The sequence below is a fragment of the Rhincodon typus genome, chromosome 12 (genome assembly GCF_021869965.1).
Source record: "Rhincodon typus isolate 14 chromosome 12, sRhiTyp1.1, whole genome shotgun sequence".
NCBI classification, from domain to species: domain Eukaryota; kingdom Metazoa; phylum Chordata; class Chondrichthyes; order Orectolobiformes; family Rhincodontidae; genus Rhincodon; species Rhincodon typus.
The window spans coordinates 27,707,326-27,722,087 of record NC_063343.1 but is presented as its reverse complement, the minus strand read 5'-3'; the positions used below and the strand labels follow the sequence as shown (position 1 = coordinate 27,722,087).

General features: G+C 42.6%; 1 protein-coding gene across 1 annotated transcript in view; it reads right to left on the bottom strand.

Moving 5' to 3' along the window:
* Positions 1–14,762, bottom strand: part of LOC109915258 (rho guanine nucleotide exchange factor 37-like) — a 256,581-nt gene that overhangs the window by 16,904 nt on the left and 224,915 nt on the right. The gene's annotated exons all lie outside the window — the stretch shown is intronic.

The window sequence follows — 14,762 nt, the reverse complement described above, 5'->3', positions numbered from 1 at the left end:
CAGAGTAACTAGTTGATAGAACATGCAGCTAGCTATCTAAGAACTGCAGAGGGAAGCTTGACCCATTTAAGTGCTGAATCTCATTAGCATACATGCAGCAAAGTGTGTTTCAAAAGAATTTCATGATGCAGCTCACCAGCTACAACCTATTGTCCTCATTATTCTCATGCAGCCTAGAGGAGTTCTCCAGTCTCTTTGGGCTCACCAAACTAATTTCAAAACGTACCATTTCCCTTTCCTGATCCCCTGGCTTTTACAGTCCAGACTTTCCAAACGAGGGTCTAAATGCTTTGCTATGAATTTGACTCCATTACGGCTGAACTTTCATTCAACAAAGGGAGTAAAAATTGACACATATATTTAAACTGATCTTTTTGTAGCAACATGTAGAATTGTTATTAACACAAATAGAAAGTCTGCTGAATCTATAGTTAAAACATTTATTCCCGCTTTCCTAGATTTTAGGCTCCTGTAATCTGGTTGTGTGAGGCCCCCTGGAGATGAGTGATCATAATATGATAGAATTCTACATAAAGATGGAGAGTGACACAGTTGATTCTGAGACTGGGGTCCTGAATCTAAGTAGAGGGAGATACGATGCTATGAGGTGTGAGTTAGCTCTGATAAGCTGGGGGATGGTTCTTAAAGGGATAGCAGTGGAAAGGCATTGGCAAACATTCAAAAAGCATATGTGTGAACGGAAACAATTGTTCGTTCCTGTCTGGTGCAAAAGTAAAATGGGTAAAGTAGCCAAACCATGGCTTACAAGGAAAATTAGAGACAGTATTAGATCCAAGGAAGAAGCACACAAATTGGTTAGAAAAAGCAATAAAGTGAGGTTTGGGAGCAGTTTGGAATTCAGCAAAGAAGGACACATGGATTGGCTAAGAAGGGGAAAATAGAGGACAAGAGTAAAGTAGGGGAACATAAAATCTGACTATAAAAGTTTCTATAGGTATGTGAAGAGAATATGCTTGGTAAAGACAAATGGAGGCCCCTTACAGTCAGAAACAGGGGAATTTATAATGGGATCAAACAAATGGGTGACTAACTAAACACATACTTTAGTTCTGTGTCGACAAAGGAAGACATAAATAACATACCAGAAATGTCGGAGAATACAGGATTTAGTGACAGGGAGGAACGGAAGGAAATCTGAATTAGTAGGAAGATAGTGTTGGGGAAAATGATGGGATTGAAGGCTGATAAATCCCCAGGGCCTGATAACTTGTATCGCAGAGCACTTAAGGAAGTGGCCCTGGAAGTGACTGCATTGATGGTCAACTTCTAAGATTCTGTAAACTCTGGAACAGTTCCTACAGACTGGACAGTAGCTATTTAAAAATGAGACCGAGAGAAAGCCAGGAATTATGAGCCTGTCAGATTGATATTGGTAGTAGGGAAAATGTTAGGGCCCATTATAAAAGATTTAATTGCTGACCACTTGAAAAACAGTATCAGTTTCGGACTGAGTCAGGCAGATTTACAAAACAGAAATCATGCTTGATAAATCTACTGGGATTCTTCAAGTTTGTAACTCATAGAGTTGATGAGGAGGAGCCAGTAGACATAGCTTATTTGGACTCTCAGAAGGTTTTTGACAAAGAATCGCCTAAGAAATTAGCATGTAAAATTAACTGTACTTGGGTAAGTGTCTTGAGAAAGTCAGAAAACTGGCTAGTAGGCAGGACACAAAGAGTAACAACTCAATGCTCGAACTCCAGCTATTCACAATATATATTAATGATTTAGATGAGAGGGCTAAACGTAATATCTCTAAATTTACAGGTGACACATAGTGGGTGGGAGGATGGACTGTGAGGAGGATTTAGAGATGATTTAGTGTGATTTGGACAAACTGATTCGGTGGGCAAATGCACGGCACGTGCAGTATCATGTGAATAAATGCGAGGTTATCCACTTTGGGAGCAAAAACAAGAATGTGGAGTTTTGTCTGAATGTTTACAAATTGAGACAGGGGAATATGCAATGGATATCTGGATATCCGTGTACACCAGTCACTGAAGGTAGGCATGCAGGTGCAGCAGGCAGTCAAGAATACAAATAGTATGTTGGCCTTCATAGGATGTGAGCACAGGAATAGGAATATCTTGCAGCAATTATACAGGGCCTCAATGAGATCATGCCTGGAATATTGTGTACAGCTTAGTCTTTTAATCTGATGAATAATGATCTTGCTGGAGAGGGAGTGCAGTGAAGGTTTAACAGACTGATTCCTGGGGTGGCAGCACTGATGTACGATGAGAGGTTGAATTGGTTAGGGTTATTTTTGCTGGAGTTCAGAAGACTGAAGAAGGATCTCATAGTAAACTATTAAAATTCTAACAGGGGCTAGACAGAGTAGATACAAAAAGGATGCTCCCAATGACAGAAGTCTCCAGAACCAGGGGTCACAGTCTCTAAACATACAGGGCAAACCATTTAGAACTGAGATGAGGAGAAATTTCTTCACTCATTGTGATCATGGCTGATCGTCCAACTCAATAACTTGTTCCAACTTTTCCTCCACATCCTTTGATCCCTTTAGCCCCACATGCTATATCCAATTCCTTCTTGAAATCATACAATGTTTTGGCCTTGACTGCTTTCTGTGGTAGCAAATTCCATAGGCTCACCAATCTTCCCTCTGCATTGTCTTCAGGGTGAATGCTGAACAAATGTGTTAGTTTACTGCATTGTAAGCATAAAGGCGAATCCTTTAAGAAAATAAACAAGTAACCATTGGCTTAAGCCATCAATCAGCAACAAAACCATTCATTCGCTTTATCAAAATGTTTAGCATAGCTGTAGGAGAAATCGTTGTCTCAATTGTTATTATAAGAGTATCTGAGACATGACTAACACCTTCCCACCTTTAACCTACATGCTTTTTCTATCCCTCCGAGGCACACATGCCCTTTGTCCCATCAAGAAAAGTTTAGCTATTTGGACCAACAAAATCGTAAGACAAAGAAATTGTCACAAAGGGATAATCTGTCGTAAAAATGTTTCAAGCAAACTTGGTAAAGTTGCTATAAGACAAAAGCAAGCTGTGGGTCATCGGAGGTGATGGCCTTGTGGTACAATAAGTAAAATATTAATCAAACAATATAGATAATGTTCGGGGACCAGGGTTCAAAAACAGCTATGGCAGATGAAAGAGCTTGAATTCAATCAGGAAAATCTGGCATTATGGGTAACCACTGCCTATTGTCAGGGAATAAACCTGTGAGGTTCATTAATGTCCTTCAAGGAAGGAAACTGCTGTACTTGTCTGGCCTTTGTGCGACTCCAGACTGACAGCAATGTGGTTAACTCTCAACTGCTCTGTGGGCAATTAATGCTGGCTTAGCTAGTGATGCCCACATCCTGTGAATGAATTTAAAAAAAGCACTCAGTGAGATGAGAATCTGTGATCGCAAGCTCCAAAGGAGCAATGGTTACTGTGAGGTTCCAACAAGTGTGAATAGCTTTTAATTTTTTGCATTTTATTTTAATGGTGGGGACATCCAACTGAACAACTTTTGAGGTTTGATTACTGCTTCATGTCATGCTTTGCTGGGCACCAGTAATCCCTACAATGCAATATACTTTGGAGACTTCCAATAGCAGACACCTCAAAGCACTGGAGGAAAGGTGCCAGGTGGTTGAGGAGGAATGAAGGGGATGAGGGTACAATGGCTGGTCGATGGGGTGGTATTGTAGGATGCCAAGTTGGTCATGCTGGATTGGCAGGTCAGTGGGTGTGTACTCTGGGTAGTATGTGTGTGTCCGGGACAGTACTCAGGTTGGGGTGGGAGATGTGGGCAATAGATCTTCTTTGTGCAGAGTTTATTGACAATATCGGTCAAAGAAGGCTTTCTCCCAGTCCCAGTTGTTCTCCCTCCATATGTCCAGACACCAATGAATCAATTAACAACCATCATATGTTACATTTCCAACCTTAATTACTTGCTATCCTGATATGCTGGGTGACACCTGTCGTTCATAGGCCTGACACCATTCTCAGAACTTGGTCATGGCAAGAGGTTCTCTGAAGGACACATCCATAAAACAATCCTGAACAGATTAAACATTTTCACTGACTCATGGCAGGTTCTCACATTTGACTAGCTAAAATAGATTAATTTGGGAAGGTGCTAAATGTATCAAGAGACTTCACTGAGATTATGCAAATTGGAACATGAAATTTAGGCACTGGAATGCACACAGAACCTTCCATAAACTTAGCTGCCTCACCAATCAAGCACCATCTGCCCAAACATGGCTAAGTCTACACATGATGCACTGGACTTATCTTAGAATCTTTCAACCAGAGTAGAAGCAAGTCGTCTTCCTTCCCAAGAGATTGTACAAGAGGCAGAGATAATTGTCATTATTATGGCAAAGATTAGAAAATGTTGATGGAAAAGAAACTAAACTGAACTGAAGCTAATGAGATTGCATCCTGTTAGATACTTGGCTTCTTCCCCAACCCCACTAAAGAATATACACAGACACTAGCTTTATTGTGACATTAAAACAGAAAGTGCTGGTCAAAACTCAGCAGGTCTGGTAGCATCTGTGGAAAGAAAAACAAAGTTAATATTTTGAGTCCAATTATTCCATTCTGAAGAAGTCATACCATACTCAAACGTTAACTCTATTTTTCTCTGCACTGATGCTGCCAAACCTGCAGAGTTTCTCCAGCACTTTCTGTTTTTATTTCAGATTTCCAGCAGCAGAATTTTGCTTTCATTCCCTTTGATGATGTAATGTGTATAAGAAAAGCATACCACTAAAAAGATAATAAGAGAAACCTGTAATTGCAAATTATTTTCTTTTAACTGCATGAAGATTTGCAACCATCATCATTTCATCTGTCAAGGGCTATAAATATTGCACTGAACTTTCATAGCACAGGGTCATTACAGGCAACCATAGGGAATCTCTGTGATAACAGCATAGCAGGCATTCATTAGTTGAATGAGTTAATGTATGACATTCTGGAAGAATCAGCTACACCTGTGGTCCTGAATTCCACACCGAATTGCACAAATGAGTAATCAGCTATGCTCAATAATAGTTTGGATAACTGTTTACACCAGGGTTTGTGGGTCAGCCTATTTACATATCCACAGGAGATGTCATTAACATAATTCAGATGCAAAATGTGAGCACTTTTCCGGGTGCTAAGAAATTATTTTGCAGCCTTTCAAGAGCCAGTTCAGGCTGAAGACTGCAGCGGCACGTTCAGGGAGCTATAGGTAAGTCTTGAAATACTTTGTTTCCTGATTAAGTATTCTGACTGAATATCCTGTGTTCTGTGCCACACCTATACATATGGCAGCTGATAGACTGTAAGGGAAGGAATAGTACAGAGTTACAAAAGGAGAGACTACACCTGACATTACCCTTTTGACAAGACACTGAACAGAACAGAAATAGATTGCTGAATGTCCATGGGAAGAAGTCTGCAAAGAAATTATACCATATGGATCAAGATTGCACTGGCATTGAAGGCCAATGTGACCACCAGATCCAAAAAAATGTGCCACATTAATTTCTATGACTTGACCAGGTAGAGAAAGTATTAGACTGCTCATTCCTTTTTTTCCCTTGGCACCTTCACTGTCTAAAATTAAATGCTGCATATCCTTTCACAATGTGTCCTGCAGCAAATATTTGCAGTCCCACCCCTAAATCTTTGTCCTTTATTGTTTCAACAGCTGTCTTTACCATCTGAGAGATATCCCTCAATTGCTGGCCTTCACTGTATCCACTTCAAGACAAAGTGATACACAATGCTGTTGATGAACAGGATATCCATTGAGTTGTTCATGTTTAAAGGTCTCATAACCTTTGATGAGAAAGCTACTGAACTAATCGGAAGACACTCTGCTCTTACTGTGGGAGATAGAAGTTAACTGACAGAAGTATCCATTCCTTCAACTGTAAATGGATAATATTTATCTATTTTGTACTTTCTTCCATCCTTTTATGCATATCTACCCTAGTAACAATTCAGTAGGAACTTTGTGATTCAGGAAAGAAGAACACTCTTGGTTGATATATTTGGAGCACCACCTTGTGTTTACACTGGATTTAATTACTCAGTAACCTGAAACATTTATCTTATACGCAGACCTTGGGAGGATTTAAACTTGGCTAGGTTTGGTGCATTCACATGACTGAGACGTCAAAAAATGCAATATCAATAGGCAATAATCAATCTGCTAACTTCTGAATTTAAATTAAACAGATTCATGAGCATACAAAAAACCAGGAAACACTTGTGGTTTTTTATTGTTGATAATAATGTTAATAATGGATATGAATGTTGCTGACAAGCCCAGTATTTGTTGCCCATGAGAAGATTTCAGAGAGCCGTTTTGTATCGATGTACCAATGGCGTCATTAGGAACGGAATTTCAAGTGGCAGTAAAGGAACAGTAATATACGTCCAAGTCTCCATGGTAGTGGCTTTTAGGAGAATTTGTAGGCGATGGTGCTCCCATGCGTCTTTGTCTCTCTAGTGGTAGAAATCACAGGTTTGGAGAGTCTTAGCAAAGAAGGCTTGTTGAGTTGTTGCTCTTAATATACATAAGATCCAACAGATTACACCTTTCATCACAAATTCTGGCTTTACTTGATGGGACTGAGTCATCTGGAAGGTTGTAAAGCCTTTAATTAGAGATGTAATTACTGCTGCTTTGCCTAGGTCAAAGTTTTATGTTCACAGGGCTTGTTCTGAAAGTATGCGTTCACAACTATAGAGATAATTTCTGCCACCTTGGAGGCTTTTGACTTTGATATGCTTCCCTCTTCCCTTTTCTAACCTTTCAGCAGTGCGGGAACAGGTGGTGTAGTCATTCTGTCACTAGAACAGTTGTGTAAGAATTCGGACTAATGATTTTCAGATAGTGGTTCAAATCCCACTGTGGTAGCTGGGGAAACATGACTTCAATAAATTAATAAATCTGCAGTTGAAACCTAGTATCAGTAACAATATGTCAATGATTGTTGCAAACACCCATCTGTTTTCTTTAGGGAAGGAAGTATACCATCCTTGTCTGGAAAATTAAAATCTTTTCAAGTTGGGGTGGCACGGTGGCTCAGTGGTTAGCACTGCTGCCTCACAACACCAGGAACCTGGGTTCAATTCTACCCTTAGGCAACTGTCTGTGTGGAGTTTGCACATTCTCCCTGTGTCTGTGTGGGTTTTCTCCAGTTTCCCCCCACAGTCCAAAGATGTGCAGGTTAGGTGGACTGGCCGTGCTAAATTGCCCATAGCGTTCAGGGCTGTGTAGATTAGGTGGGTTATAGGGGGATGGGTCTGGGTGGGATATCTGAGGGTCAGTGTGGACTTGATGGGCTTGTTTCCACAGTGTAGGGATTCTATGATGATTGATCCTTCAATCATGAAACTTACTTAGATGATTTTTGAGAGTGTTACATTTTTTGTAAGCCTTGCCTGGTATGGTTGTCTTAGGAAAGTAAGCTCTTTAAGGGTACAGAAATGACTAAACTAGATGCAAGTTGGATGAGCAGATCTTCCTTATGAAGTCTGTTCCAGAAGTGTTTTGGCATCAGTAAAGTGTATCATGAATAATGAACATCACCCACTGTCACAGTATTACTGTTGGATGCATTCAGGAAAAAAAGGCTACAATTCTTCAGATGCAAGATTAATTGGCTCCTGAACTCATTTTGTGTCCCCTTCTCCATGAACTATTAACAGAGCCAATGTTTGGATGAGAATATCTACTCAGGGTGGACTCATTGACTGATTAACTTAATTTAATTATAATAGTTTTAATACATCTTTTAATTAAAGTTTAGATTTCTGTGGTTGAGGTAGATTTTTCTTTATTGTAATTATTTGCTTATGTATTTTTTAATGGATGAGCAATGTAATCACAATGAATTTCCAAATGGAATTTTCCAAATTCCAAAGTGAAAATGAAGTGAAGTCAGCCCACATGACATTAAAGACCCACTGCAATATGGTTGTTTCTTAACTGCCTGTGAAATGGCCTCGCAAGCTACTTAGTTGAAGATGAAACAAAACAAAAACAAAGAATTGCAGATGCAGGAAATCAAAAACAAAAACAGAAATTGCTGGGAAAACTCAGCGGGTGTGGAGAGAAAGCAGAGTTAACATTTTGGGTCCAGTGACCCTCCTTCAGAAGTGATTGTAGCCAGGAAAAGTTGATAGATGTGCTGACAGTCGGGTGGGGGGAGGAGTAAATGATGGGTGGAAATGGAGCCCAGAGAGAGTGAGAGAAAGGGAGAGAGAGCAACAGTTGGACAGACTGTTGGAACGGGTAAAGATCAGCCTGTGGAAATCAATAGTTGCTGATTAGCATGTGACAATGGGATGGTTGTGGTAGCAGCCCATGTGATGACAAGGCCTGGTGTGTCAGGGTTGGGATATGGACATGGGAGAAGTTGTTCAGGCCCTCAAATTATTGAACTCAATATTGAGTCCCAAAGGTTGCAGGGCTCCCAAGCAGAAAATGAGATGCTGTTCTTCTGACTCTTCTTCCAGTTGAGCTTTAGTGGAGCACTGCAGCAAGCCCAAGACAGAGGTTGGCCAGGGAATACAGTGGTGTACTGAAGTGACAGGCAACAGAAAGCTCGGGGCAGTTTTGCGACAGAACATAGGTGTTCTGCAAAGCGGCAACCCAGTGAGCATTTCGTCTGCTCAATGTAGAGAAGATCACGTTGTGAGCAGCAAATGCAACTAACGCGATCTCGTTTACTGTAAGTACATCGCTGCTTCACCTAGAAGGTGTGTTTTGGATAGTGAGGATGGACGAAATAAAAAGGGCAGGTGTTACACCTTCTGTGATTGCATGGAAAGGTGCCTTGGGGGTTTCGGGAAGTGTTGGGAGTGCAGGAGGAGAGGTCGAGGGTGTCTTGGAGGAAATGGTGCCTGCAGAATGCTGACAAAGGAGGACAGAGGAATATGTACCTTGTGGTTGTATCTTGCTGGAGGTTGCAGAATTAGTGGCTAATGATCCTTTGATTATGGATGCTGGTGGGGTGGTAAGTGAGGACCGGGGGACCCTATCTCTGTTGGGGGGGGGAGGGAGGAGAGAAGAGATGGGGTGTGTTGCCCAGGACTGACTCATTTACACATGCTTAATCTAAGCTTTATCTGACACATTAATACACATTTGTATTGGCATCCATTTCCAGATGCCAATACAAAACAGTCCAACAGTAAACAATCTAACCTTCTTACTACACCCATTGGTCATCCCAATAGCCTCAAGAATTATGGACACTTGATACTTGATATATGACAGACAATGAAGCTGACTGGACAAGAAACATTGAAATAAAAGCCTGAACATTAGTGATTGGGCTAATGGCCTGAGTCAATTGGGAATGTGGATCACACAAGAGATAACAAGGTGTAGAGCTGGATGAACACAGCAGGCCAAGCAGCATCATAGGAGCAGGAAGGCTGACGTTTCGGGCCTAGACCAATGAAGGGTCTAGGCCCGAAACATCAGCTTTCCTGCTGTTATGATGCTGCTTGGCCTGCTGTGTTCATCCAGCTCTACACCTTGTTATCTCAGATTCTCCAGCATCTGCAGTTCCTACAATCTCTGGATCACACAAGGCTTGGTGCCCGGAATTCATACAGAATTTTATCAGCAATAGCCAAATTAAGAGCTTGAAGGGTCTGCCCATTAACCACATTTAAAGGGACATGTGCAGCAGTCAGGCAGGCTAAAGACAAGAAGCGGGTGTAGGGAGGTGCAGTCTCAACAAAAGGAAAGCAGAGGAAGGTATCAGAACAAGGGTGAGTTACTCCACAATTCATATTTCCTCAGAGGTGCTTGTGAAAACAGTCAAAGAAAGGAGACAGATCCAGTTACCAGTGAACAGATAGAAAAGGCCAGCAAGTCTCACCCCTGAGACGTGGATGGGGCTGGCAGTCATTGTAGAAGCTGAATGGTCATTGCAGGAACCAAGATCCAGTGTAGAAAGAGATTTGTTGACCTGTTGTGGTCTGAGAAAGTGAATGGTGTTTAGAGCTGCAAATTAGAAACAGAATTATTCAAAGATGTCCAGGAAATGTGGGGCCAGATTAGAAATTAATGCATGCGTAAACTATAGTATCATACTAGCTTAATTGCACAATGCATGTTTATAGTACCTGAGTGACCATGCTTGCAGGAGAAGTGCAATCAGGAGCATCAGCAAATCTGAGGTGGAGTGCCTTTCATTGCCATGGTGCCACGAATAGTGGATGAGACCATGGAGAGCACATGGGTCAAGGCTGGACATGAGGACTGCCACTGAGGACATGATAGGTGTAGTAGTTATCGTGAGTGAGTAAAGTGATGGCTGTATCTAACATTTCCTAGACTCTGGGTGGGTTGTGGAATCTGCGTGGACCTTTAAAACCATAGGACCTCCTGACCTTGGGGAGGTACCAGTTCACAGAGTAGCTGTTTCATTTAAATAATTTCCCTTCACCTCTGCGACAGCTGGTGAGGAACAGAAAATGGTTCCTATTCCATTGGTAAGTTCAGATTGTGGTGCATCCTTTGAAGACAATGTCACTTCATTCCAATGCACTTCAACAATCGCATCACTGAGCTTTGCTGCAAAAGGAGATGAGCTTCAACATCTTAAAGACTACAAGCATGACGAATAAGCCACTTTCCACTGACATTAACTGCTGCTCCATGGAACCATTCAGTTCCAGCACTATATCCCTGGAGCATCACAATCTTCATAGACATTGGCACTCAAATGTTTTAATGAACTTGAGCCTCTGACATTACATCATTTGGGCTGCAGGCCTTCTGTAACAATCGGGCAGCACACTTGTCACTATGCTTTCTCCTCATCCGTGTCCAGTGGCTCCATCCAGCTGCTGAAGGTCTCCCGGCAACTGCTTCCTTGTGCCAGTCTCACCATCATGGATGAATCAAAGACCATCCACTGGATTGAGCCTCAAGAACCTTGGTCTGCTCCTGTAACTGGGAGACCCCTTTACAAATGCAAAATTTTGTCTTGGCCCTATTATGTGCAGTACCTCCAGACTTGACAACATCCCTTTGAAGACACAACCCTCAGACAGCTTTACAGTGTAGCTGACTTCTACCACCGCAACTTCACTGCTTGCTGAGATCACGCCATGTTTGAGTAGGTGAGACTCTGACCTCATGGGCTTTTCGTAGGTTCAGAAAATATAGTCAGAAAGCACACAACACCAGGTTATAGTCCAACAGGCTTATTTGAAAACACAAGCTTTCAGAGCATAGCCCCTTTGTCAGGTGAAGTGAGAAAGAAGCATACAGAATGCAGAATTTATAAGTAAAAGATCAAAGGGTCACACGGTTGATGAGGATGTGTTAAACAAACCTAAGATGTAGAAGTTTTAATTGATTAATATATATATGTAAATCCCCAAATTTATTTTAAGTCACTGCCCTGAGAGAACTAAAGGTTTTATCAGTGTAAAGAAAGGAGACATTTTAGGTCAGATAATGCATGTTAGGTATGAGGACTTGTTTAGAATCTGTTTGTGTTTTGGTTTGGAGTCAGACTGGTATTATTTCTACAGTAGGACTTTATAAAATGCCACATTGTCAAATGTCTATAGCTGTGTGCTGTTTGAACAAAATAGAATGTATCTGCAAAGACAAATTCATCCCATAGATTTTCGTGTGTGCGTGCGTGTGTGCGTGTGCATGTGCACGTGTGCGTGCGTGCGCGCATGCGCGTGCGTGTGTCCGTGTGTCTTCCAAAGATACACAAAGCTAACACACTTGGATGTCCTATTGTATCAGGCAATGGGACCCTGTGCGAGAACCTCTCTGTCTATGTCGAGGGCACCTTGAAACCCATTGTACAGGGGACCCCCAGCTTCTGTCGTAACACTACAGATTTCTTCAAGAAATTCAGCACTCATGGCCCAGCCAAACCAGTAACATTCCTTGTCACAATGGAGGTTTTGGCACTCTACACCAGCATCCCCCATGACAACAGCATTTTTCAGTTTTCAGTACCACCAACTGCTAATTTCCAGATGCCATCCTAAAACTCATCCACTTCATCCTTGACCACAACGTCTTCATCATTGAGAACGAGTTCTTCATCTAGACACATGGAACAGCCATGGGGACCAGATTTGCTCCCCAGTATACCAACATTTCCATGGACAGTTTTGAACAAGACTTCTTTGCTGCACAGAACTTCTGACCCATGCTGTACACCAGATACACTGATGACATTTTCCTCCTTTGGACTCCTGGTGAGGAATCACTAAACAAAAACTACATAGTGATATCAATAAGTTTCATCCCACCATCAGACTTATTATGGACTACTCTTTAGAATCAGTCTCATTCTTGGACACACGCATCTCCATCAGGGATGGACACCTCAATACCTCACTCTACTGCAAGCCCACGGATAACCTCATGATGCTACACTTCTCTATCTTCCACCCTAAACATATTAAAACAGCCTACCCCTATTGGAAAACCCTACATATACACAGGATTTGCTCAGATGAGGAGGAATGCGACAGACACCAGAAGGTGTTGAAGGACTGCCTCGTAAGAACGGGATACAATGCTCAACTCATCGATTGCCAGTTCTAATGTGCCACAGCAAAAAACAGTAATGACCTCCTCAGAAGACAGCCACAATAGGGTACCCTTCATCATCCAGTACTTCCTGGGAGCGGAGAAACTATGCCATGTTCTTCTCAGCCTTCAACACAATATTGACGATGAGCACCTCACCAAGATCTTCCCCACGCCTCCACTTCTTGCCTTCAAACAATCGCCAAACCTTAAACAGCCTATTGTTCACAGCAAACTACGCAGCCTTCAGGATAACATCAACCACAACACCACACAATCCTGCCATGGGAACCTCTGCAAGACATGTCAGATCATCAACAAGGATACTACCATCACACATGGGAATACCAAACACCATGTGCATGGCAGATACTCATGTGACTCGGCCAACGTTGTCTATCTCATACGCTGAAGGCAAGGATGCCCCGAGGCACGGTATATTGGCAAAACCACATAGACACTACAACAACAGATGAATGGACACCGCGCAACAATCATCAAACAGGGATGTTCCCTCCCAGTGGGGAAACACTTCAGCGGTCAAGGGAATTTGGCCTCAGATCTTCATGTAAACATCCTGCAAGGCGGACTTTGGGAGAGACAATAATGCAGAGTTGCTGAGCAGAGGCTGTTAGCCAAGTTCGGCCTCAATGGGGACCTTGGGTTCATGTCACACTACAGATGACTTCATCTCACTCTATACTCTCTCAGACACACACGCAGACTGTCACTCAGATCCTCTCTCTCTCTCTCACACACACGCATGTACTCTCCCTCTCTGTCTGTCACGCACACGCAGGCACACAATCTCTCACTCTCTGGTCGTGCACATGCAGGCACGCACGCGCACACTCTCTCTCTCTCTCTGCACACACACACGCACTCTCTCTCTCTCTCCCTCTCACACACTTGCGCGCTCTCTCTCTCTCCCTCACACATATGCATGCAAGCACTCCGTCCCTCTCTTTCCCTCACACGCACGCACTCTCTCTCACACGTGCGCGCGCTCTCTCTCCCTCACATGCGCGCTCTCTGTCTCTCCCCCTTGCACGCATGCATGCACTCTCTCTCTCCCCCTCTTGCACATATGCACTCTCTCTCTCCCCCTCACATAAGTGCATGCACGCACTCTCTCCATCTCTCTCTCACCTGCATGCACACGCTCTTTCTCTCTCTCTCCCTCACATGCACGCATCGCTCTCTCTCCCTCACATGCATGCACGCACCCTCTCCCTCTCTCCGCATCACCTGCACAAGCTCTCTCTCTCTCTCCCTCACCTGTACGCATTCTCTCTCTGTCTCTCTGTCCCTTGACTGCATGCGCTCGCTCTCTCTCTCTCTCTCCCCCCCCCTCACTTGTATACATTCCCTCTCCCTCATGCATATGTGCTCTCTCTCTCTTGCACACACACAGGCACACGCGCGCACACACGCACGCATGCGCGCACACACACATAAAACTATGGGGTGAATTTGTATTTGCAGATACATTCTATTTTGTTCAAAAAGCACACAGTTCATAGACAGTCAGTCAATGTAGTATTTCATAAATTCCTACTTTAGAAATAAAACCAGTCTGACTCCAAACCAAAACACAAACAGATTCTAAACAAGGCCTCACACCTAACATGCATTGTCTGACCTAAGATGTCACCTCTTCTTTACAATGATGAAACCTTTAGTTCTCTTAGGGCAGTGACTTGAAAGAAATTTGGGGATTTACATATACATATTAATCAATTTAAAAACTTGTAACTGATTAAGGATTTAACAGCAACTTAGGTTTGTTTAATACATAGTCATCAGTTGTGTGACCCTTTGATCTTTTATTTATAAATTCTGTGTTCTGTGTGCTTCTTGCTCACTTCACCTGACAAAGGGGCTATGCTCCAAAAGCTTGTGCTTTCAAATAAACCTGTTGGATAATAACCTGGTGTTGTGTGATTTCTGGCCGTGTCCACCCCAGTCCAACACTGGCACCTCCACATCAGAAAAATATAACCTGTTGAAAGAAACCATTTGGCTGTTTAACAAACTTAATTATCTGCTGCCACCAATCTGTCAGTGATCTGTCCTGCTTCTTGACAACAAGGTGCAGAGCTGGATGAACGCAGCAGGCCAAGCAGCATCATAGGAGCAGGAAGGCTGATGTTTCAGGCCTAG